We start from the raw sequence: 24,888 nt of genomic DNA, 5'->3' as shown, positions 1-24,888 counted from the left end.
TTGCTCTTCCCATTGTGGTAAGGTACTGCAAAGATCTCAGAAAAGTAGTTTAACATCTATACTCTTCAACAGGTACAATTGGATAAGTTAAGGAACAAAATAATATTGTAAGATTGGCGTTTTAAAGGGTTTTTTTTAACCATTAATTTGGGGGGTTGTTTCTCATACATTCATAGATTTCAAAACCAGAAGGGGCCATTTTGATCATCCAGTCTGATCTCCTGTATAATACATACATACATACATACATATTTGGATGACTTCATGTTCTGACATTCATAGCTGCAGGTGGCAGTTTCACTAAAATATCTGTTTGCAGATTACTGTGCTACTGCAGCAATATCCAAAGTTCAAGATAACTGTCTGAGCTCAAGGCTCCGACAAAGTATTTTATTAATTTTCCATATTTTTTCCTTTAAAAATCCCTAGGGATGTTATAGTTGTATTTATAATGTAATAAATCAGTTTGCCTAGGAACTGCTACAACAACTTTTCTAACAAAAACCACTCAGTGTTCAAGAGTTGAATACTACCATATGCTGCTGTAAAGACTATGTGTTAGTAATTTTACCCTGTAATCTGAACTGTATTCAGAACTTTTAAAATGGCTATTAGATTGGTTCAGAGCTTTAAACCACGACTGCTCCCAAACTTTTTTTTAAAGTGTGTGTGTGTGTGTGTATATATATATAAAAACAAGTTACTGATTCACCCAGATTAGCCTAAAACAGTTCGTACCATTTACATCAATCAGGTAAGGAGACAGCATAGGTCATTCCAACTGAATCTGAGGTAAAAACTTTATATTATTTGGGAATCTACATCTGACACTGTATAATCTGCTAAAGGGACAGTGCCTTTGTTTAGAAACCTCTCAGGATTTTTTATTTTATATATCTATATCTATATATACACATATACATATACATACATACACACACACACAAAAATATTTAACCTCATGGAATGTACTGCCTGCACTGCATAATTCTGATGGTTAAGTGGCTTTTTTCCCCTTGATCACAAGCAAAATCTAAATGTTATATATATTTACTTTAATCTTTGTCTGGCTTCAAACAAAAGACTGGGGTCTTACTGTGTTGTTTAAATTATGTACTCTCTGCCAAGGAAGAATTTAAACAATAAAAATTATAAGGACTAATCAGATATAATGTTTTGAAATACAAGACAAACAACAGCTTGGGTCCAAAAGACATTTTCTACGTGGTTAATATTACAAAATTAGGAATAAAATCCTGGCTCCATTGAAGTCAATGGGAGTTTTGCCATTAATTTCAGTGGGACCAAGATTTCACCCAAATTATACCATAGTGGGCATTTCTGTGAAGCATCCAACATGGAGAACAGTGAACAGGATACTGGATTTACGTACACAGTCAATTAGTCTATGCTGGTATGGCAGTTGTCACCATCCAATGGGATATTTTCTAAATCCAGGGTCCCTCAATTGCTGGACTGGCAGAAAATGGTTTACATTCCTCTGTAATGTAATAAAGATTTTCGGGATAATGATAGATGAAGCTAAAAGAGCTAACACAATCCTTGAATGTAAAAGCAGGGAAATACCAAGCAGAAGTTGAGAAGTGATATAACATCTGTATACAGCATTAGTGAGACCATTACTGGAATTCTGTGGTCGCTTCTGGTATCCACACTTCAAAAAGGATGTTGAAAAATTGGAAAGCATTCAGAAACAGGAATGATTCAAGGTCTGGAAACGTACTTTAGAGCAAGACACTTAAAAAGCTCAATCCATTTATTTTAGCTAAGACATGGCGAAGAGGGAACTTGATCACAGTCCACAAGTACCTACCTGAGGAAGAAATTTCTGACAGTAAATGTCTTTTTAATCTAGCAGAAAAAAAAATAAGATCCAGAGGTTGGAAACTGAAGTTCTGGCTAGAATTAGGATACAAAAATTTAAAAGTGAGAGCAATTAACCATTAGAATAAATTACCTAAGGATCTGGTAGATTATCTATCACATGAACTCTGGATCTCTTTCTAAAAGATACGCTATAGCTCACAGAAGTTAGGGGCTTGATGCAGAAACTACTGGGTGCGATTCTGTGGCCTGTGTTATCCAAGAGGTCAAACTGGATGATCATAATAATCTGTTCTGGTCCTATTATCTATGAGTGACCCCTCTGGCTGACTCTAGGATTGGCATTTATTGTCTCTGACAGGAAGTGCATCCAGCCTTCCATAGCTAAAGGTAGATCACACATATGTAGGAGCTGGATGAGCTGGATTTTATAATGTACTATGAGAATTAATGTTTGATTTGATTTCATTCTGTCAGTCACCCTTTTTGAATAGCAGAAAGGAATGACAGACCAGAACATCCTTATGACTAATTATGGTCATCCTTTTGTTTTAGAATAAGTTATAAAGCTACTATGGTTTCCTATATGTATTACAAATTAGGAAGTAAGAGACAGGATTCTCTATTGTGTCTATGTTAAGTAGATTAGAGGAACATTGCAGGCCTGGGTCTCAATGTAAATTGGCTTGGTTATTGATTGTAAAACTTAGCAAGGTTTAAGTTGCAATGCCCTTTTGCTCAATATAAAATACTACTGTTTGTATTCTCAATCTGTTTGTGTGAATGAGGAAAGTATGCATTAGAAAAAGATAAGGTGTGAAGGCCATTGTTATAGCCAGAGTCAAGGAAGGAGGAGTGAAGAAACTTAAACATCAAAGAATCATCAACGCGCATCCATAATGAAGGGCAGATTGACGACCCTGAGGTAAAGGCTGGCACCCCTACGGACAAATGATTAAATCGGAACAAAGGACAGGATGACCCTCTCGGAGGTGCACTGGAATGTTTACACCAATTAAGAAGTAACCGGTCACAAAGTGACACAGCAGAATCCATAGGCTTCAACAGAGAAGAAATCCTATAAGAACAGGGTGCTTTGCCATATGACTTTGGGTTCGTCTTGCCACACTCCAGGAGCATCGGATCGCAACCGATAGAACCCAGCTCCCCTCTGAGACCAATCTGGCTGGCCACTAGATTGATCCAGACTCTGGACTGGTAACTATAAACATCACTGCAGGAGAGAGAGAGAGAGAGAGAGAGAGTGTGTGTGTGTGTCTAAAAAGCATATGCTAACTGTGGTATTCTCAATAAACACTGTGTATTTACCTTCCTCTATAAAGATCCCTTGTGCTTTGTATGAGCATAACACAAAGCCTGAAGGAGGTTCTAAAAAAAGCAGGGGGAAAGGCGTGAATATTTCTGGGTGGCTGGAGAGTGGCGGCTGCTGACTGAGGGCCCAGCTCTGCTGGCAGCAGCACAGAAGAAAGGGTGGCAATACCATGCAATGCCATCCTTACTTCTGCACTGTGCTGGTGGCGGCTCTGCCTTCAGAGCTGGGCTCCCAGCTAGCAGCCACCAATCTCCAGCTGCCCAGCTCTGAAGGCAGTGCCACCGCCAGCAGCAGTGCAGAAGTAAGGGTAGCAGAACTGCAAACCCTCCCCCACCATAATAATTTTGTGACCCTCCCCACACACACACACAACTCCTTTTTGGGTCAGGACCCCTACAGTTCCAACACTATGAAATTTCAGATTTAAATGGCTGAAATCATGAAATTTAGAATTTTTAAAATCCTATGACTCTGAAATTGACCAAAATGGACCATGAATTTGGTAGGGCCCTAATTTTTACATACCTGCATACTGGGGAGTAGAAATCACTACATTTTAAAATAAAAATCTCCACTTTGCTCTTCATCCTCCTCAAATCTAATGTGTGTTGTCCTGTTGAAGGATCATTTCCTGGGATATCAAAATCTAATTCTGAAAAATCCTGATACAGTAACAATCAAGACCAGATGAATGAAGATTAGTTCTATTTTTAATATTTTATAAGCCAACTTTATACCAAGAGTCATAACCATTGTCATTCTGAATAAATCTTGTTCAGATATAGAATTACTCAGATACAGTGACTTTACAGTTCTTTAGACACATTTCTCAATTTCAAGGTACACCTCTACCCCAATATAATGCGACCTGATATAACACGAATTTGGATATAACACGGTAAAGCAGCGCTCCGGGGGGAGGGGAGGGCCCTGCGGGTCTGCGCACTGCAGCGGATCAAAGCAAGTTTGATATAACGCGGTTTCACCTATAACGCGGTAAGATTTTTTGGCTCCCGAGGACAGCCTTATATCGGGGTAGAGGTGTAGTTAAGATGTTGTCTCTGAATGAATAGTCCAAGTGTTAAATTCATGCAGAACACTTTAATCTAAGGGTCAGAAAAACTGGTTGCTTTTGAATAAGGATAGAAGAGGTTCAGAATGAATTATCTTGTCTCATATTTTGCAGGAGCCAAATCTTTTACAATATGGTCCAACTGAAACCAATATGTCAGTTTTTGGACACCATTACATTTTTGGAATGAGGCTCCCAATCCTATCTCCACACGCATAATATATTGTCAGAAATAGGATATTCAACTTATACATTGTGACATCAATTAGTTGTGCTTCTTTGCAGACTGCAAGAAAAACCCATTGGGGTTGAATCTTTGAACTGGGATCCTAATTTATCCAATGTAACAAACAAATTCTGTCAAATACAATAGTTAAATACATTCAGAACTGAGGAAACTTGGCAGAATTTGCAAGTTCCCTAGCAAAATAAGTACCGTCTAGTATAGTCAATATATAGCAGAGAATGTTGAACTCTTCACTCACGTCATATACAAGCAGATGCTAATGTTTTTGTTTATGCTCATCTCTACAAGAATTAAAAAGCATCAGAGATGGAAGGCTTAGGAGAGGAACCGTCTGGGAAGTCTACTTACATTTGCCTTTATGGGAGCCATGTGAAAAGCAAACTACATAATATTGTTTCACTTCCAACTCTCAAAAAAAGACAAAACACTGAAATAAGACACTTAAAGAGAAGCAACATAGAACCATGCCTCCTCTTCCATCTCTTTACCTTCAAGATGATTGTATTGCAGATCTTTCCTTTTTCTGAGTCCACATTAAAAATGCCCTGGTATGACATTATCAGTGTGCCCTTCCCCATTCTTTCCTCCACATAAAGAAGAGGGTGTGGTAGATTTAAAAATAGCTGTAAAACAAGCAACCCTATATAAACTTAGATTATATAAAGGGTGGTTATTTGTCTATAGTTAGAACCAACAATAATAGAGTGACATTTTCCCCACTGTGGTTAAATGCAAACTGCTTCATGCAAGCTTGTTATGGGGATAATACACTTCAGTCACAACAATAACACTGGTCTACGATTTTTGAGAAGTCGTCTGCTTCAGAGATAAAATGTGCTATTTATTATGTATTTTGATGTGCTGAATTCAAATATGACAATTAAAACAACTGACTGGCTACTGTTTCTAAGATATTTAAGTTTTTAGATTTTATGTCTATGTATATTGTGTAGATAGTAGAGTTTTAATCATAAATTGTAAACCTAGGTCTTTTCATAGGTTTATGGTTGCTTTACATGATAATATTTCACCTGTCCTGTTTATGTAACACTTTAAAAATCAGCAAAAGGGTTATATAAATAAAATTTATTATGAAACAAAAGGAAAAAAACTATTATGTACATAGTTTAGTCCTCTTCAGTGTCTACTCGGCGCTTCTTGGCTTGTCTCTTGTATTCATTAAATGGAGCATCTCTTGTCACTGTCCAGCAATAGTCTGCAAGCATTGATGGGCTCCATTTGCCCTGATAGCGTTTCTCCATTGTTGCAATGTCCTGGTGAAATCGCTCACCGTGCTCGTCGCTCACTGCTCCGCAGTTCGGTGGAAAAAAATCTAGATGAGAGTGCAAAAAATGTATCTTTCATGACATGTTGCAACCAAGGCTTTTGTATGCCTTGAGGAGGTTTTCCACCAACAACCTGTCTGCCTTGTTGTTTCCGAGAAAATTTATTGCCACTAACTGGAAGGCTTTCCATGCCGTCTTTTCCTTGCCACGCAGTGCATGGTCAAATGCATCATCTCGAAGAAGTTCACAAATCTGAGGACCAACAAAGACACCTTCCTTTATCTTAGCTTCACTTAACCTTGGAAATTTTCCATGGAGGTACTTGAAAGCTGCTTGTGTTTTGTCAATGGCCTTGACAAAGTTCTTCATCAGACCCAGCTTGGTGTGTAAGGGTGGTAACAAAATCTTCCTTGATTCAACAAAGGGTGGATGCTGAACACTTTTCCTCCCAGGCTCCAATGACTGTCGGAGTGGCCAATCTTTCTTGATGTAGTGGGAATCTCTTGCACGACTATCCCATTCGCAGAGAAAACAGCAGTACTTTGTGTATCCAGTCTGCAGACCAAGCAAGAGAGCAACAACCTTCAAATCGCCTCAAAGCTGCTACTGATGTTGGTCATAGTTTATGTACCTCAAAAGTTGTTTCATGTTGTCATAGGTTTCCTTCATATGGACTGCATGACCAACTGGAATTGATGGCAAAACATTGCCATTATGCAGTAAAACAGCTTTAAGACTCGTCTTCGATGAATCAATGAACAGTCTCCACTCATCTGGATCGTGAACTATGTTGAGGGCTGCCATCACACCATCGATGTTGTTGCAGGCTACAAGATCACCTTCCATGAAGAAGAATGGGACAAGATCCTTTTGACGGTCGCGGAACATGGAAATCCTAACGTCACCTGCTAGGAGATTCCACTGCTGTAATCTGGAGCCCAACAGCTCTGCCTTACTCTTGGGTAGTTCCAAATCCCTGACAAGGTAATTCAGTTCACCTTGTGTTATGAGGTGTGGTTCAGAGGAGGCGGATGGGAGAAAATGTGGGTCCTGTGACATTGATGGTTCAGGACCAGAAGTTTCATCCTCTTCCTCTTCCTCGTCTGACTCAAGTGAGAATGATTCTGGTGCATCAGGAACCAGCAGTCCTTCTCCGTGGGGTACTGGGCGTAGAGCTGATGGAATGTTTGGATAATGCACAGTCCACTTTTTCTTCTTTGACACACCTTTCCCAACTGGAGGCACCATGCAGAAATAACAATTGCTGGTATGATCTGTTGGCTCTCTCCAAATCATTGGCACTGCAAAAAGCATAGATTTCCTTGTCCTGTTCAACCACTGGCGAAGATTTGTTGCACAAGTGTTGCAGCATGTGTGTGGGGCCCACCTCTTGTCCTGATCTCCAATTTTGCAGCCAAAATAAAGGTGATAGGCTTTCTTAACCATAGTGGTTATACTGTGCTTTTGTGATGCAAAAGTCACTTCACCACAAACATAGCAGAAGTTATCTCCACTGTTCACACAAGTACGAGGCATCTCTGCTCACTTTGGCTAAACAGAAATGTGTCCCTTTGCAAAAATCAAACACTGACAAATAAGAGAGCACGACACTGTATGATTTCTAGAGCTGATATAGGGCAATTTGTTCAGCAGAGTGATGTAAGCTTCGTTATGATTGAATCATTCATGACTTTTAGGAATAACATGATGCAATTCATATCATGTATGACGCAATACCAGCTTCAGATTGAATCATTCATTGTTTTGCCTAAAAAGCAAGTACTGTCCAAACCCAAATAGATTTATTCATAGATCCAGTCAAAGATGTATTTTAGTCATTTCTGGTTTAAATTGAGATCCCTTCCCTTTATAACTCACTTATCCTCCGCCATTCCCAAGTCAAGGGTCGTATATACTGACCCAACAGCGTATCTTGAAAATTAGAGCCAATCAACAATTTTAAGCATCATTTTCGTTCTCAGTGACCCAGAATTAGTCAAGTTTGACTACAATTATTTCAGAGGCATTTTTGCTGTAGAGCAGTGTAATTCCATGTTTTTCAAATTCTCCAGTTTGCACACTAGTTTTTTAATCTACAGCACTGCCCCCGAGTTCCCCATCTCACTAGGAATATGTATGCAATGCGATCTCTCAGGAATGCAGAGGTCCAAATATGGGCCTGTAACAGGGCAGCTGGCACTTTCAATGAAATTGAGCCCAGCTCTCCTGTTTCAGTCCAGGTGTGACCTAGTTTGGTGGGATGGGGGTGGGGGGTTGCTAGGAGCTCTACATGGGATATAGCCCAAGGCAAAAGAGTTCAGAACTCTGAGTCCTGAGATCACAGAAAGCTCAAAAGAGGAGCAGAACTGGGTTGAGTGCTTCAGGGAGGGGATGTCCCTGCAGGAGAGAAGCAGCAAGAATTCTCTGGTTGAGCAGTAGAGCCAGATCAGGCACCTGGTGAAATCAGCAGGCAGGAAGGCAATCAGGAACTCACTTGCAAACTTCCCCAGCCAGAGAGCCATGGCCAGAGAAGGCTGAAGTGGGCTGGAGGCTGAAAGCAGCAGAGGGAGATGCCTGCTGCCTCTCTGAACCAAAAAGCTTAAGCTAGAAAGTGGTGAAGGTTGGGGAATGATGGAGATGTGAACCTACTGATATCTCAAAGCAAGAGCTAGAGACAAATCAGAGCACAAAACAGGGTGGAGAAGCACGCCAGCTAGAAGAGCTGGGGTGAGAAGTGATGAGAGATGCCATGTCTGAGAGGTGAGCATGGTGTGACACACCAGATGCCTACCTGAGAGTTTAAGTGGAGTCAGAGATGCTGGAGCTGTACTTGGTGTGTTGATGGACTATTGGGACTTGAAGGATTGAATGTACAATATGGCCCGTGTTGGGCAATTCTGGATCATGATTGTGGGACTTGTGTAATAAATTAACCCTGCAAAAGCTATTTATATTCAGAAAGCTTGCGTAGCATTATTGGGGACCCCAGAAGAGGGAAACTGCATCAGGAGACACTTGCCATGAGGACAGGACTGCCACTTCCTGACAGGGCTCCACAGCTTCAAAAGAGGAAAAGGGGGAAGGGAAATGGAAGTGTATGGTGTTTTTAAGAAGTATAGACTATGTGACAACAAACTTCACTTAGGAAAAAGTCCTTCAAATACAAGCAGCACAAATTGTACCAACCCCCAGAGTTAAAATATCATGAGTCAGAGCTCAAAGACAGATTTCAAAAGTTGAAATCAGACATTTTTGGTCTGTCTTTGGATTTTTTTAAATTCCCACTGCGCACCTCCAATCTGTATGTGACAATTATAGTGTTTCCAACTCTTACAAATTTATAGTGAGTAAGGCGATTTTGGCTCAAACTGTAGGAGTTCCTGTTACAAGACACAACCAAGATAACAGCACAGTTGTACTAAGTTCTGTACAACTGCATAATAAGAGAGAGTCCCTGATCAGAAGAACTTAAAATCTAGTGCAAAGCATAGTGAGGACTTTGTGATGTAGGTGGAACTGGAATGCAGACTCTTCCCATGTTCAGTACTGTGAACCCCAAGGGTTCAAAAGTCACAAGTCAGGCTCCTCTCCCCCAAATCATGAAAATTTTAAAAAATAAATTTTGGCTCCTTTTTCTTCTATATTGTCGTTTTTGAGCCTTTAGGGTATGCCCACGTAACAGCTTTCCTCCACAAGCAAAAGGATTAGAAGCTTTCATTTAAAAAAGAGGCAAGCAGAAATTCTCACAATCACATGACACCAGAAGTTGGGGTCTTTAAACAAAAAGCCCCACAAATATATTGAGATTTGTGATAAAATCACAAAGGGGCTACCTAGCAACCAGTAAATGGGAATAACTTAATTCTTTGCTGAGCTGGACAGGATTCAAACTGGTAACCTATTGCCCTGCTATATCCAGTGCATCATAAGTGTTCATGTTACACATTCGAGAATGAGGCTTCCTTTCTGAAAAGGTAAATGTTTATTAAATAAAGTGCTGACCTTAGGGAGCTTATGCAGGCAGGGTCTTTCATCCTCTTGCACGTCATACCCTGATCTCAAAAAGGGACATTTCCCATGAACCAAAATATAAACAATACAAATAATAGAAGAACTACTATTAACACAATATCCAAATTCACTTCTCAATACAATTTTCTGCACTGTAAAATCATTCAAATTTCCAAGAATTATGCCAGGGTCCTTTTACACAATACTTATTTTTTCCATCCCCACATAGGTCATCAGCAGGGTTTGAACCCACACTCTTCAGATCCACAGCACAGAGCTCTTTCATTTCAGCAATAGGTGTACAATAAAGACATAGTACGTTATTTAATATGTGGATTGGTCCCTACTGGGGGAGACAACATATACATGGTCAGCGAGTTACACAAGTATTTGAAAGACAGCAGCGGAATGGGGGACATCAGGATTCCTGGTCTCTAATCCCAAATTCAGTGTTACCCTACTGCAGTCCCATGTAGTGTAACAGTCTACACAAATTTATCTGATTGTAGGACTGGGGCTGTAATACTCTATTATTGCAGGATTGTGGGCAGCGGGGGTGAGCTTGGTGTGCTTGTTTGGTGCTTTTGCATTCAACTATACGTAAAGATTTGTGGGGCAGGAGTTAAATAAACATTTAACATCACTATCACATCATCACTAAACATCATCACATTAAGCTCTTTAACACAGGAGCATCTTCCTTACATTCATTTTGTGTCTTCTGTAGATACACACTAGAGAGAGATATAATGCGTTTATATATGGATCCTTGCCACTTTGAACAATTTCTTAATCCTTCCAGCACATGAGCTCGTGCAGAGGAGGAGGGTGGGAGGGGGAGAGAAGAGGGACACAGCCCATTTTACTCTGCATTGTACCAAGAAGTTGTTTCAATGTTTGCATTACATCATGAGATGCATTTTGTGGGGATTACTGCCAAAATGAACATAATGGAATCCATGTTAAATATTTCCCCACAGAGTCTGCAACAAAGAGCACTGTTTCTATTAAAAAGATAGGTTTATGTTTCAAATCGCTAAATCAGTTGAACAGCATGTTCTAACAAAAGCATTGTAAGTGGCTATCACGAAGTAATTCTGCTTTTAACTTAAAGAAAAAGAGCCTAGACAAAGCTAAATCCAGTGTGCAGCTTTTTGCCAATAATGTTAATGTATCTAAACATAGACTGATACAACCAAATTGCTACCTTCTTCCCCTGTGGTTCCAAAGTACTTTGATAATGCTGTAACCATTCTACCCAGGATTCCGGTTTGCTGACTCCTCCAAAAGTATATTTTAGTAGTCTGACACATCTTTGTACAAAATACAAATGTTTCTATAAATATTTTATTACTCATGAAACATCAAAGATGCCTGTCTTCCTGGTCCGTCAGCAAGCAGTAATTCCCCCTTTTTAAGATTAAACTACAGGGAGCCAATTAAAAAAGTGAAGACTAATAACTAAGATTTCCTCTAAGTTTAGGACTTATCACAGTCTAATTCTAATGTAATCGGTAGAGTTTGAGGTAATGGCTAGTTGTACAGATAGGAGATTGAAGGGAGTTAAATAGAACTATTACCTGAAAATAATACTCGAAAGGAAAAAACCCCAAACAATTGAATCTGCAACCTAATTTTGGTCTTGCTGTAAAATATTTCAGGGGAAGGTGTTACCTAACAGAGAGCAATTCATGCTACCTCATCCCCTTCCCTTTTGTGAAAGGGATAAAAGTACAACTTATGGGCATCTGTAGCTATTTTTCAGTACTTTGAAAACATCAAGAATCTGCTAGTTTAAAAGGATACGTTCACCAAAAGACTAAAGACATTTTTAAAATAGTGACTTTCAGACTCTAATTTATCTTGAAAGAGATAACACGCTTTAAAAAGATAGCATTCAATCAATACTTTTCTTTAATCCTTCCATGCCCTTCAAGTTGCTTTGTAAGAAACATGGCTATTTCTCAGAAGAAAAAATAAAAATCAATAAAGCAGGAAAAAACAGTATACTATTTGACTAAGGATGGAAGCTAAAATTCTGAGAAAGTTTTCAAATAAATCAATCAGAGCAACTTTTGCAGATCAAAAGTTGAACTACATGAAAGGGAACCACTGTTGACTTTTTAAAAAATCAGTTCTATATTTAGCTATGTTACACATTTTTGGTACAAAGTAAGACCTTAGATTAACATAACTGAAAGATCAGAAAAAATATTTCTCCTACTTTTTAGTGTGTTTATATAATACAGTTGACAGCACTTTGTAAATAGTCCATTCTTTCTGTTGTTTATGTGAGTTTTTCCACCAAGCAACATGAGAAATACAAACATAAAAAGGGAAACATGATTACAAAAATCACAGGAATTGGCAGGGGGAAGATGTAGTACCTACACTTATTTTTTGAGCTGACAAGACTTCAAGAGAACTGATTTTAAGGGACTCAGTCATGCGATAGTAATTGCCTCCAACAAAATAATTGGTTTGGAGCAGAAATTTCGAAAGATGCAGCTAACATACTTGAAAATCATTCCTGACCAATAGCAAAGAACAAGCTTGCTATTTATTGTCATTTATAGTGGTTTAAAGGGACCCTGTCAAGTAATTTAACCTCCAAATTTGAGAGTTTTAAACTGCAGGTTTAGAATATCTGTGTTTTTGAAACCACTCTATCTAGGATCTTGTGTGGCACTCGTTGTAGTACCCAAGTAACTTTGAATCAAATACTGGGAATTGATAAGAGCCTTGGCTTATCTAGAAGCAGGAGCACACAGACCTGAACTTATTTTCAAGCTGCTAAGGAGGGTAAAACACAGAAAAATAAATGATACTAATTTTAAAAGATACTTTGAAGCAAATATTGTTATAAGCACCTTTTACCAGTAGGTATGCCCATGCTGAAGTCATACATAAAGTATGTTGGTGCATGCAATCCTGAGTGTTTTGTACCAACAAGTGCTCTCTCTATATTTAACATTTACACTTGACATAATACTAGAGCACAAAACCAAGGAATAGTTTTAGAAGGATAGATTGCTTTTACAATTAATGACAAGGAATACTGCTATCATCAATCATTTCAGGTGTCATCTGAGAACGTGTAAAAATCAGGTACAGCTTCACCTACCCTAACCAGAAACTAGAGAAGAAAAGGATTTACCTAATGATGCAGGTTTTTCTTTTTGGCTATCAGAGGAGGAGTAAAAACAATCCTGGGGTTTCAAGCTCTCAGGTTGGAAGAGGTCCCAACACATAAGCAGGCAGCGCCTACCAGCCAGTACAGCACAAAAGGAGAAGACCAGGATTCAGGATTGGTTCCTGCTTTCTTTTACCACACAGACCACATCACTTAAGCCTAATTCGCTATTGTCCAGCACCTTGCATAGTAATTTATACCAGTTCATATTAACACTTGCATTCTGATTTGAGAGCAAGTGACTGGGGACTCAATTATGGTACCCTTGCATCTTACATACAGAATTACAAGCTTCTCATTTTGGACTCTATGTAAGTTTTAGAGGAGAGTTTGGCCTTTTTTCTTTGAAGAATAAATAGGATTACAATGAATGCTGTGTGCTTCATATCATAAATGCTTCCTTTTTTCCCCATTTTTTTTTCAGGCTAGCGAGATAAACCTGGCTTGCAGGGCAGTTTAGCAGCAGAAGGGAAGAATGTTACTGAATGGCAGCAAATGAAAGTCACAGTTCACCATTTTTCCAGTGATGTTCAGCTTTAACCATTTGAAGTCTAGGTTGAAAAGGGTGCAATACAAGGAGAAGGGGGGTCACATGATTTGCCCAATGACAGACACAATAAGTCAGTGTGTCAGTCTTGGCTTCTGGTTCTTTGCTCTAACCAGAATTCTTTGTTAGTCTCTAAGGTGCCACAATTACTCTTTTTTTTTTTTATTTGTGGATACAGACTAACACAGCTGCTACTCTGAAATCTAAAATGCTTGACTTTCATTGGAATTCTCAAGTTAGCTGGGGGAAAGAGCATTAGTTTGGAAAAAGTTAGGACTGATTTGAAATTTCCATCATTCACAAGTGCTTAAAAAAAATCATAGTGAAAAATACCTAATGTATACTGTGATTAGCTGCTTCACATTTGATTGTTTTACACAAGCTGGTCTGGGCTTCCCCATTTTATAATTTGTCTTAATTATTTAATAATTGTCTACTATTTATTATTCATTATGTGCATCATTTATGCATACAAAAGGAACTGTTTCTTAATGAAAGTACTACACTTGGTTAAGCACACCTAGTTCTCTCTAATTGCTTGAGAGCTAGGAATACTTTAACTTATTCGAGGGGGAAGCAAGCAACAATAAAAAACCTTTTGGTTCAATGCTAAAAGAAAAAAAAAAAAAAGTCTTCAGTTTTCCAAGCCTCAATTTTAAACAGTTCAAGCCATGTGAGTTTTCCAGGTCTGATTAAAGGAGTATTAGTTCACAAATGACTGGGATACTGATCTCTGATTGGACATCAGCTAGATAGAACTCTATGGAAACTATTGTGTTCTTGAAAAACAAAATATTCTAGCAGCTAATATTCTCCTCAGATATTAAAATAGCTTACTTAAACTGTGATTTAGTACCATCATGTCATAGTATTTCAGATGCATCAGCTTTTGTAATGAGCTGTAGGTTTGTGCAGCATTTCATGATAGCCAGACCAATTAACCTGCTGTCTCTCTTCACTCTCCTTTGTCCAGGGAGCAGAATAGCTACCACCTCCTACCCCTCAATCTTCTGCCTTACTTCCTCTGTGCAAGTTCATAAGTCCAGCTGGCCAGCAGCCCCATGCAGCTGCAAGAGTCAAAGCAGAATCGCACCAGTATGCCCCAATATAATAACACCCACTCTTATAAAGTTTCTTACAGCATGAGGTGACTAGGATGGTGGGCCTTCCCCTTCCTTCCCTGAGGATTACCCATGACTTCTCTCCTCCTTCTCTGCTCTGGTGGACAAAGGAGGAAGGAGAAGGGATACTCCTTTTGGAAATCATCATTCCACACATTATTAAATATAATTATTGTTAATTATTATTTTTTATTATTGTTATTGGCAAGTAAGATGACATGGCCTTTACCCAGCAAGCTTAGGGCCTAAATAGACAAAATAATTTTTTTTTTAAAAAGTCTAGACAGACAACATAAAGATGGAGGACATGGGACAAGATGCAACTTACTAGAACACAGGAATTGCTATACAGCAGTGATCTCCAACCTTTTTATGCCCAAGATCACTTTTTGAATATAAGGGCAACGGAGGATCTACCCTGCCCCTTCCCCAAGTCCCCACCCCTTCCTCAAAGCCCCACCCCACTCACTCCATCCCCCTCTCTCTGTTGCTTGCTCTCCACCCATCCTCACTCACTTTCGCCAGGCTGGGGCAGGGGGGTTGGGGTGCGGGCTCTTGGCTGAGGCTGAGGGGTTTACAGTGTTGGAGGGGGTTCTGGGCTGAGTCTGGGGTAGGAGTGCAGGAGGGGGTGAGGGGTACAAGCTCTAGAAGGGAGTTTGGGTCAGGAGGGGGCTCCGGGCTGGGGCAGAGTTGGGGTGCAGAGTGCTGGCTGTGGGAGGGGGATCAAGGATGGGACAGGGGGTTGGGGTGCACAAGGGGGTATGGGGTGCTGGCTCCGGGAGGGGGCTCAGGGCTGGGGTGCAGGAGTGGGATTGGGGTGCTGGCTCTGGCAGGGGGCTCAGGGATGGGGGTTGGGGTGCGCCCTCCCACCAGGCAGCAGTTATCTCTGGCGGCTCGCGCAGCAGGCTCCCTGCCTACCCCGGCCCCACACTGCTCCCAGAAGAGGCCAACATGTTCCTGGGGGGAGGCAGGGGGCACGTGGCTCTGTGTGCTGCCCCTCTCTACAAGCACCGGTCCTGCAGCTCTCCCAACCAATGGGAGCTGCGGGGGGCAGTGCTTGCAGGCAGGAGCAGCATGCCCCCTGGGCCGCAGGGCTGCGCTGGCCACTTCCAGGAGCGGCGTGGGGCCAGGGTAGGCATGGAGTCTGCCTTAGTGGTAGCCACACTACACCTCCGGAGATTGTAATAGACTGGGAGATCCTCTAGGGTTGACCAGTCGATCGTGATCAACCAGTTGCTATACAGGATGAGACCCACGGTCCATCTGTCTGTGAGAGTGACCAGCTTCATAGGAAGGTGTAAGAACCCCACAGGTAGGCAGACAGGGGTTTGGAACAGGACTTAGGCACTACTCATAAAACAGCCAGTAGGGGAGGTGGTGGTGGTGGCAGCAGCAGCAGGTGCCCTAATTACCACTATAGAGTGTCTCTCACTTTCTCTCTCTGTCCCAGTGATTATTTCAGTATTTTGTACACAGTGGAACAGCTTTAACAGGAGAGACCAATGGAGATCCACACCAGAATATCCCATAGCCGAGCAGTTAAGTCACTTTCCCGAGGAATGGGAGACCTAAATTCACATTCCTTCTCCACATCAGGGGGACTTGAAACCCCCAGTCTCATGTGAGCACCCTACGCATTGGGCTAGAAGTTCTAAGGACAGCATTGGCACCTCCCTCTCCGGCCACTTGAATCTAGCCTTTATTTCCATTGCTTATTTGTGAAAATGTGCCCATAAACTAAACAAACCAGTTCATTTCAGATTGACTAAAATGTTTCATTTGATCTCAAATGAAATTTGTCAACTTTTTTTGGAATTTTCAGATTCAGTTTGATCCAAATTGATTTTTGGTTTGCCCCCCCCCCCCAGTCAGTTATTTGCCCAGCAACTCACCAACACCACACTGGATAAAATACCGTATGACTGCATACGTCAATCATCCAAAAACTGTGTGCAACAATTTCTTAATCTACACCTGCTAGAGTATAATTCACAAACTGAAAAAGGACTACAATAACTGAAAAAAAATGTTGCAAATAATTCCCCAGCTCCAATAACTACAATAAAATGCTGTTCATGAACCAGACCTGCTGCTCTTCATACTTGAGAGAAACTTACATAGTGGGTGAATTCTGCTGCCATGGTCTATACTAAAAATGAAATGTGTACCACAAGTTTACTGAGTGACATTTCAGCAAATATAAAATTTGCTTCCATAACACAGAACGAATACTTATTCCCTTTTGCAAGCTAAAACACAGAAATCTTTCCTGTCCACTTCCTTGTACTGACACAGCTCATTGTTCAAGATGCATCTGTTGTAACTGAAATAAAAAAGCTTTACTGTAGAAAAATTGATATAAATGGATCATGGTAGATTCTTTTTTAATATGCAGTCTATCTACTACTCATTGTTACATACACAAACTTCCTGAGTAATATTTCACATATACATGATAAGCATACTCAAAGCTACAGTACCTCTAGCTTTTCTCTGGTTTAAAGAAACAGTGGCTTTTATAGGCTTATTTGTTGATTCTAAAGGGCTTGACATAGCAGGCAATAGAGGAGCAAACATCAGAGGTCCTCAAGTCAAGGACCAAGCTCCAGTAAACTAATTACAGGAAACTCATTTCTCACTTGTCTGCTTCTGTACATTGTGCAGTTTAACTAGTGGGAGTCATACTAAAATGACATTCTTAGATAAGCAAAGTTCTAAAAATTCAGTTAGCATCTTACTAATACAATGGTCAAACCCCTACCCCTTACCCTCACACAAAAGGCTTGGTTAACAAACAATTAAGATATAAATCCTATATAAAATAGGGACTGTTCTGAGAATATTACTTGGGAAAAATGCAACATTAAAAAACCTGGAAGTAATCAGTAAAGAAAATTCACAAGAACATTCTATTTCCCTTATAGTTCATACATTCAAGTAACAACAATATTTTAACATGAAAAAACACACACACACAAACAACCTTAATTCTGATGTATAAGCCTTACTCTTACCTCCAATGTCTTATTGGTGTATCTGATTAGAGGTAGAAATAAGTTGTACATCTTTGACCATATACATTCTAAGTAAATATAATTAGGGATGTATATGATAAAAGATTATATAAGGTGTCGCGAGTCAACCTTAAAGCGGTTATCGACATATATACATTTTTTCATAATTCAATGTTATGATAAGATGTATGTACGCACTGTAAGGATAGTGGAATATTTGTGAAAATTTAAGTGTAGGGGTTTTTTTATTCATTGTAGCAATGTTTACTTATGCTAATAAAGTTTTAGTATGGGAATTAAAATTTTTTAAACATACATGGAAGAAAATGAAAATTATTAAAATGAATGTTTTAAAAGTTTGTCTAATTGTTTTAATTTTTCATTCAGTTTAATCTATATCTTGTATAGGCGATATTAAAATATAGACTTAAAACAGATCGGTTAGCAAAAATTACAGTATTTTAGAGAACTGCATAGGTGTTAATCCTATCAAAATACACGGGTATGTTGTACAGTATTTCATAGGTTTAACTAATTACATCTTCCAGTGTTGCCAATACAAAAGTAACTAGCAACTCCGTAATCAGATGCAAACACCTTAGGATCTGCTAGTCCAATCCAGATAAAACCTACATTGTTCATAATTATTCAGTTTTTCCGGACTTCTCAGGGTTGTTTCTAATATATGATGGAGTGCCATGACAATTAACAAAAACTGCAGTGACCGTCTGCTGCAGTGTTTTGGATGGTGATGCCTTAGCATTTTACCAGCAGTTTCCCAGTACTGATTGTGTGTTTTAGAGACCATTCTGCAAGCATTTGTACGCCTGATATGAGGGGGGAATTGGCCCTTTTGAAATATTATGAAGGAATGGAAAGCCAGGAGGAGATAGTTATATGTGTACATTAAGGAGATAGGGCTTTCCATGTAGCTATCAAGAACCCTATCCAAGAGATGGCTCAAGTGAAACAAAATCTACTGTGCTGAATCTGGAACTGGCTATGCAGAGAGAGGCATATGCCCAGTGGTCATGAGAGACTCCTATGTGAAAAATCAGTTTCTAAATGGTTTAGCAGGGGAACTTTTTAACCTACTGGTGAAGGAAGATAACAATGGATAAACCTATGGACCAGATTATATGCAAAGTTCAAAATCTGGAAATAGAATCTGGGGTTTCCTTAAAGGTATCAGCAGTTAATTCTCAGCTTCAGGGAGCCTCCTTTATACCAGAAGCAGCACTTCTTGAAATGGGTCAGGAGAGCGATACGGTTTCCCGAGTGGGTCCCAGGTTATATGACATTTGCCAGCCATGTCACAAAGGCCATTGGAGACTGAATTGCCCAAGCAAAGTGAAGCAACACTAAGGAAGTAGAAGTTGCTAATGCACATTGGACTCAGGAGCTAAAATATGTCTGATTCATGTGAACATCTACGGGAAAGAAATTTGTATTTAGGAGTTAAATTGGTGATTATTACTTATCAGCCACCACCGAAAACAAGAGAAATCTAGCTCCTTCCTAATTTGGAGTCTCTGCACACTAAATGAACTTTTGTTGTGGTGATCAATATTTCTAGTGATGTTGTATTGGTAGTGGATTTCATCGGACAGCATCACAAGAACTCCTACGGTTAACAGAACACACTTGCCTCTGGATAATATTCAGATATCCCTGCTGGATGTAGGAGTGGTAGGAGTGGGAAAGATTCTAAAGTTTTTTAAAAAGAGCATTTAAACTTGGAGGAAACAAATGTCAGTTTTCAAGGAGTTGTATCATCTTCCTATGACATATAGTCAGCGAGAATGGGTTGGAGCCCCATCTCCAGAAACTGAAAGCTATAAAGGACTGGAAGGTTCCTATAATTCTGGAGGAGGTACAGCAGTTTGCCAGGCTCTGTAGTTTCTACCGAAGATTTGTAAAACATTTCACAGAGCAGGCAATTCCATTATACCAGCTAATTAGGAGCAACTTTGTCTGGATGAAGGAACACCAAAAAGCATTTGAATCACTAAAGGAAAGACTTCTAAACCATGCTCTTCTTAAATGTGCAGATTCTCCTATCCATTCACGGTAACCTGTGATGCCTCAAAGCTCGCTGTCAAATTTGCACTTGAACAAACTGATGAGCTTGGCCAGTGCTGACAAGTGGCTTTTAGGAGGTCACAATGTAAATGAGAGAAAAATCAAGTATTTAGCTATACAACTGGAATGCATGGCTATTGTAGAGATCCTGAGGGCCCATCACCCCAATTTATTAGATATGGAATTCACAGTGTACACTGACCACTGTGCCCTGCAGTGGCTGCTTATGAATTGTTTGAATAGTCACAGTTTTCCAGACCCCTGGAAAGCAAAATGTGGTTGAGCACGCTCTCAGTCGGGTGAGGGCAGTGAGAATAGACTCAGCCTGGTCTCGTGAGGTCTCCTGACAAGAACAGTTTAAGGACCCTGAATTATGTTCAGTATGCCACAGGATCTTCCAAAGGAGACCCAAACTGGGAAGGTTCAACACAGTTCAGGAACAATTGTCTATTGATCGAGATACCAACTTGCCGGTGGATGAAGGTAACAGAATTATTATTATTATTATGCCACCACGGTTACAGAGAACAGTGCTGGAGTGTTTTCATATTAATGAAGCAGCAAGCCACCTGAGAGATGGAAAGACCCTGAGCTGAGTATCCAACAGGTCTGTTTGGCTGGACATAGCTGCAGATGGTAAGCACAGGGTATTTCCTATCTTACCGATCAGAAAAGGAAAGGATCAACAACAAGAGGCAGAACTCCTTTAGGGAAAATGCCCCAACCTAGTAAGCCTGGGAGTTGATACAGATTGGTTTGAAAGGCTCACTACCAGAAACACCAACTGGAAATTGGTATTTGCTGGTAGGGTACCTTTTCAAAGTATGTGGTGGCATAACCACTGAAGGATAAAAAGACAGACAGTTATGGATGCATTGATAAAATATGTAGTGTTGCAGTTCAGCGCTCCAACCTGCACCTGCAGTGATGGGGGAAGGAATTTGAATCAGTTATTATAAGAGGTTTGTCAACAACTCCAAATACCCAAGGTGTGGACTAGTGTTGCCTGCCCTTTTAGTTCCCTATTACTTAGGAGAGTAACCTGCATCAAAGGTTCTCTGCTTAGAGACTTATTTAGTGAAGACCAATGAGACTGGGATATGAAGTCGTCTTTTGTTGTCTTTGCATATAACAGCAGCCAGAACTCAACTATCCATTACTTGCCTCATAAGATTAGTTTTGGACTCTACAAACGTATGCGTCCTTGTGACTTGATGTTCAGGCAGGAAGAACTGGCAAGGCCCCCTGAATCTACGCAGGTGGGTGACATGGTGGAGTCTTATAGCTGTGACCTGAGGACAGCATTGCAGAAGGTGGAAGAACAGATGAGCCAGAAGTGAGCATGCCAGGAGCAAGATGCCATGAAAAAGGAAAATTTTGTGCCCATCCAGGAAGGTGAGAAGGTGTGGCTACATAACTGGACAAAGCAGCCTGGAAAAAAAAATCCCAAACCTACTCCTTTTCAGAGTGGGACTTAACACAGTGATTAAAAAACTAAACAACTTATCCTTGCTGATGCAAAAAGCATGAGCTCATCCCTCTGTAGTCTATTAAGAACTGATGCACGATTCATTGAAAGAAAGGGGAGGGAAACACGGAGGATGCTCAACAACTATCACAGAGGATGCAGAAGAAGATTTGGAGGTTCCCCAACAGTTTTCCGTGGCTTGTCATAGAAGACCAGATGTGAAGGAGGAATTGCTGGGCTGTTCAGGAAAACAACACACTGCTGTCTTCAATAGGGTTACCATTCGTCCGGATTTACCCGGACATGTCCTCCTTTTCGCGCTAAAAATAGCGTCCGGGGGGAATTTGTAAAGCACTCACAATGTCCGGGATTTCCCCCTCCCCCGGCAGAGTGAGCGGCTGGGAGGGGCTGCAGAAAAATCCCGGGCTGGACTCCTGAGCAGCTGTAGAGGAGCCGGGAGCCGCCCTGCATTCTGAGTTGGCCTCTCCTGCAACCCGGTCCGGCAGCACTGTGCAGGGCCAGGGACCGGGTTTTGTTGTGCAGGGCCAGGGACCGGGTTTTTTGTTGTGCTGGGGAGCGCAGCCCACGTGTCCGGCTCGGCTCCCACAGAGCCCCAACACCCTGTTTCTCGTTCTGAGCAGCAGGGTAAGGGGGACCGGGGGCAGGAAGGTTCTGGAGGGGGCAGTCAAGAAACGGGGGGGGGCTTTTGGGGGGGGGGGTGGAGAAAGTTTTGGGCAGTCAGGGTACAGGTAGGGGGTAGGGTCCTGGGGGGCAGTTGGGGGGGGGTCTTAGGAGGGGGCAGTTAGGGGACAAGGAACAGGGAGGCTTAGGGGTGGGGTTCTGGAGGGCAGTTAGGAGCAGGGGTCCCAGGAAGGGGCAGTCAGGGGACAAGGAGCAGGGGGGGTGGGGAGCTGGGAGTTCTGGGGGGGGGGCTGTCAGGGGGCAGGAGTGGGGAGAGGGATCGGAGCAGTCAGGGGACAGGGAGCAGAGAGGTTTAGATGGGTTGGGAGTTCTGGGGGGGGCTGTCAGGGGGCAGGAGTGGGGAGAGGGATCGGAGCAGTCAGGGGACAGGGAGCAGAGAGGTTTAGATGGGTTGGGAGTTCTGGGGGGGCTGTCAGGGGCAGGAGTGCGGAGAGGGATCGGAGCAGTCAGGGGAACAGGGAGCAGAGGGGTTTAGATGGGTTGGGAGTTCGGGGGGGGGGGGGGGCTGTCAGGGGGTGGGGAGTGGTTGGATGGGGCGTGGGAGTCCCAGGGGTCTGTCTGGGGGTGGGGGTGTGGATAAGGGTTGGGGCAGTCAGGGGACAAGAGGCAGGGAGGCTTAGATAGGGAGTGGAGTCCTGGGGGGCAGTTAGGGGCAGGGGTCCCAGGAGGGGGCAGTCAGGGGACAAGGAACGGGGGGAGGGTTGGGGGTTCTGGGGGGGCGGGAAGTGGGAGGGGCAGGGGCGGGGCTCCTCCCGTCCTCTTTTTTGCTTGCTGAAATATGGTAACCCTAGTCTTCAACAGACAGTCTGTCCAAACATATAGGCCTGACCTAAAGGACATGAACCCTACACTCACTGATACCTATATCCAACTATGAATGATGTCTGAATATATGACTCCAGTGGGCAGACAAACACAGTGTGGATGGCAGATTACCTGGATTTCTAGAAGCTACTGTTTATGTTCTTATTTAACCAAAGGGGGAGAGGAAGAGTTGTAATGATTAATGTAGACCACACCTCCACCAGTAAATGGTGCCACATTCTTAGGTGAGAGTGTTAAATTTTCTTGTGTGTTATTACATATTAGTTTACAGTGAATGACTGTTTAACCCAGGGATCGGCAACCTTTGGCACACGGCCTGCCAGGGTAAGCATCCTGGCGGGCTGGGCCGGTTTGTTTACCTGCTGCGTCCACAGATTCGGCCAATCGCAGCTCCCATGGCAGCGATTCACCGCTCCAGGCCAATGGGGGCTGCGGGAAGCAGCGTCCAGCACATCCCTTGGCCCATGCCGCTTCCCGCAGCCCCCATTGGCCTGGGACGGCGAACTGCGGCCAGTGGGAGCCGCGATCAGCCGAACCTGCGGACGCGGCAGGTAAAAAAAATGGCCCGGCCCGCCAGGGTGCTTACCCTGGCAAGCCGTGTGCCAAAGGTTGCCGATCCCTGGTTTAACCGGTCTTCAGCCGGCCAATATTGATTAGTGCTATATTACATCCCACTGTATGAACACTAAACCAACTAATCAGATATGGGGCAATTCAACACACAGAGCAATATTCTCATGCCTGCCTATCTTTCTTAGGTACTTATGTGCCCCCCCATCGCCTTAGTATCTGACCACTTCACAATCTTTGATGTATTTATTCTCAACCCCCTTGTGAAGTAGGGAAGTATTATCATCCTCATTTTACAAACGAGGAGTGAGGCAGAGAAGCTAAGTGAATTCCCCCAGGTCAGAAAAGAAATCTGTAGCAGAGTAGGGAATTGAACCCTATAAGTTACAGTCAAGGCTGGCATTATTGGGGAAATGGTTTGGGGCCTCCTACCCCACCTTACAAACAAGCCCCATTTACTAGAATATTGGCCCATTCTGAAGTGGTGAATTAAAATGCATTATAGTAACAAAAAATAAAATTATCTTTCACAGAAGTAGTTTTAGAGTGTTTATTAGAGTAGACCTTGTCTCTCTTTTCTGTCACTTCCCCCCTATAGGGAGATACATAGTTTGCACCTCTCCCATGTCCTCCTGTCACTTCTCTGCACTGCTGCTTCTACAGGATCCACCTCTGCTTGTTTTTCTTTCTGTATTAGAAACCTGTGTTTAAACTTAGTATAAATTTGGTTCCAGCACTGCCAAGTGGTGCCACTGGCCTTTAGGAAGGAAGAGGCCAGTGTACTGTCAGTCATCTGACCCCCTCCAGCTGAAGCTTAAAAGAGGGCATCTGGGCCTCATAGGGGAGAGAGACCTGGTGAGTTAGAGCTTCCCTAGAGTACAGAGGAAGAGAAGGGCAGGTGAGAACTCCTGAGCACAGGAGAGAGCCAGAAGGAGCAGTACAGACTTGCCTAGAGGAACACTATAGACAGCACAGAGCAGCCCTGTAATGAGAGAGGAATTGTCAGGAAACCACCAGAGACAGATGGCTGCTGACCTTTCTGAGCCAGAGAGCCCCAGCCAAAGAAGGTTGCAGGGGGCTGAAGGCTGAAAGCAGTAGAGGGAGATGCTTATTTATCTCTCTGAGCCAGAAAGCTGAAGCTGGAGAGCCAGAACGGGGTGAAGTCTGGGGTGAGGCATGGTGAGAGATGCCTGAGTCATTCCTCAGAGCCGCATATGGGGAGACACACCTGGGCTGTACTGCTGGATAGCTGGGAACTTGGTTTGTTATGGTTTATATGCACAGGGTTTTTTTCTGTAATAAGTTACCCCCCAATTATGCTCAAAGACTGTTTAGACTATTTCTGGGAACCACTTGAGGGGAAACTGAGGTAGGCACCATTTGTCGTGCTGTGGCCTGATGAAGGAGGGCATCCCAGTCAGGAGCCACCTTATGACAGGTACTAATGCAAATTTCTAAATAGACAACATTTTGGCCAATCCCCATGTTTAGCTGTGTTCTGAATACAGTAATCTAAAGTGTTGTGTTTAAGGTTGATTGGAGGAAACGCTGGTGGTCGTGGGATGTTTGAGG

At 42.0% G+C, this 24,888-nt stretch overlaps 1 protein-coding gene across 5 annotated transcripts in view; it reads right to left on the bottom strand.

Annotated features, from left to right (window-relative positions):
* The window catches only part of PLEKHG1 (pleckstrin homology and RhoGEF domain containing G1), a 216,714-nt gene that overhangs the window by 126,159 nt on the left and 65,667 nt on the right, over nucleotides 1-24,888 (bottom strand). The window lies entirely within an intron of this gene.

Source organism: Chrysemys picta, chromosome 3, assembly GCF_011386835.1.
Source record: "Chrysemys picta bellii isolate R12L10 chromosome 3, ASM1138683v2, whole genome shotgun sequence".
NCBI lineage: Eukaryota > Metazoa > Chordata > Testudines > Emydidae > Chrysemys > Chrysemys picta.
This window is presented reverse-complemented; position numbering and strand designations above follow the sequence as displayed.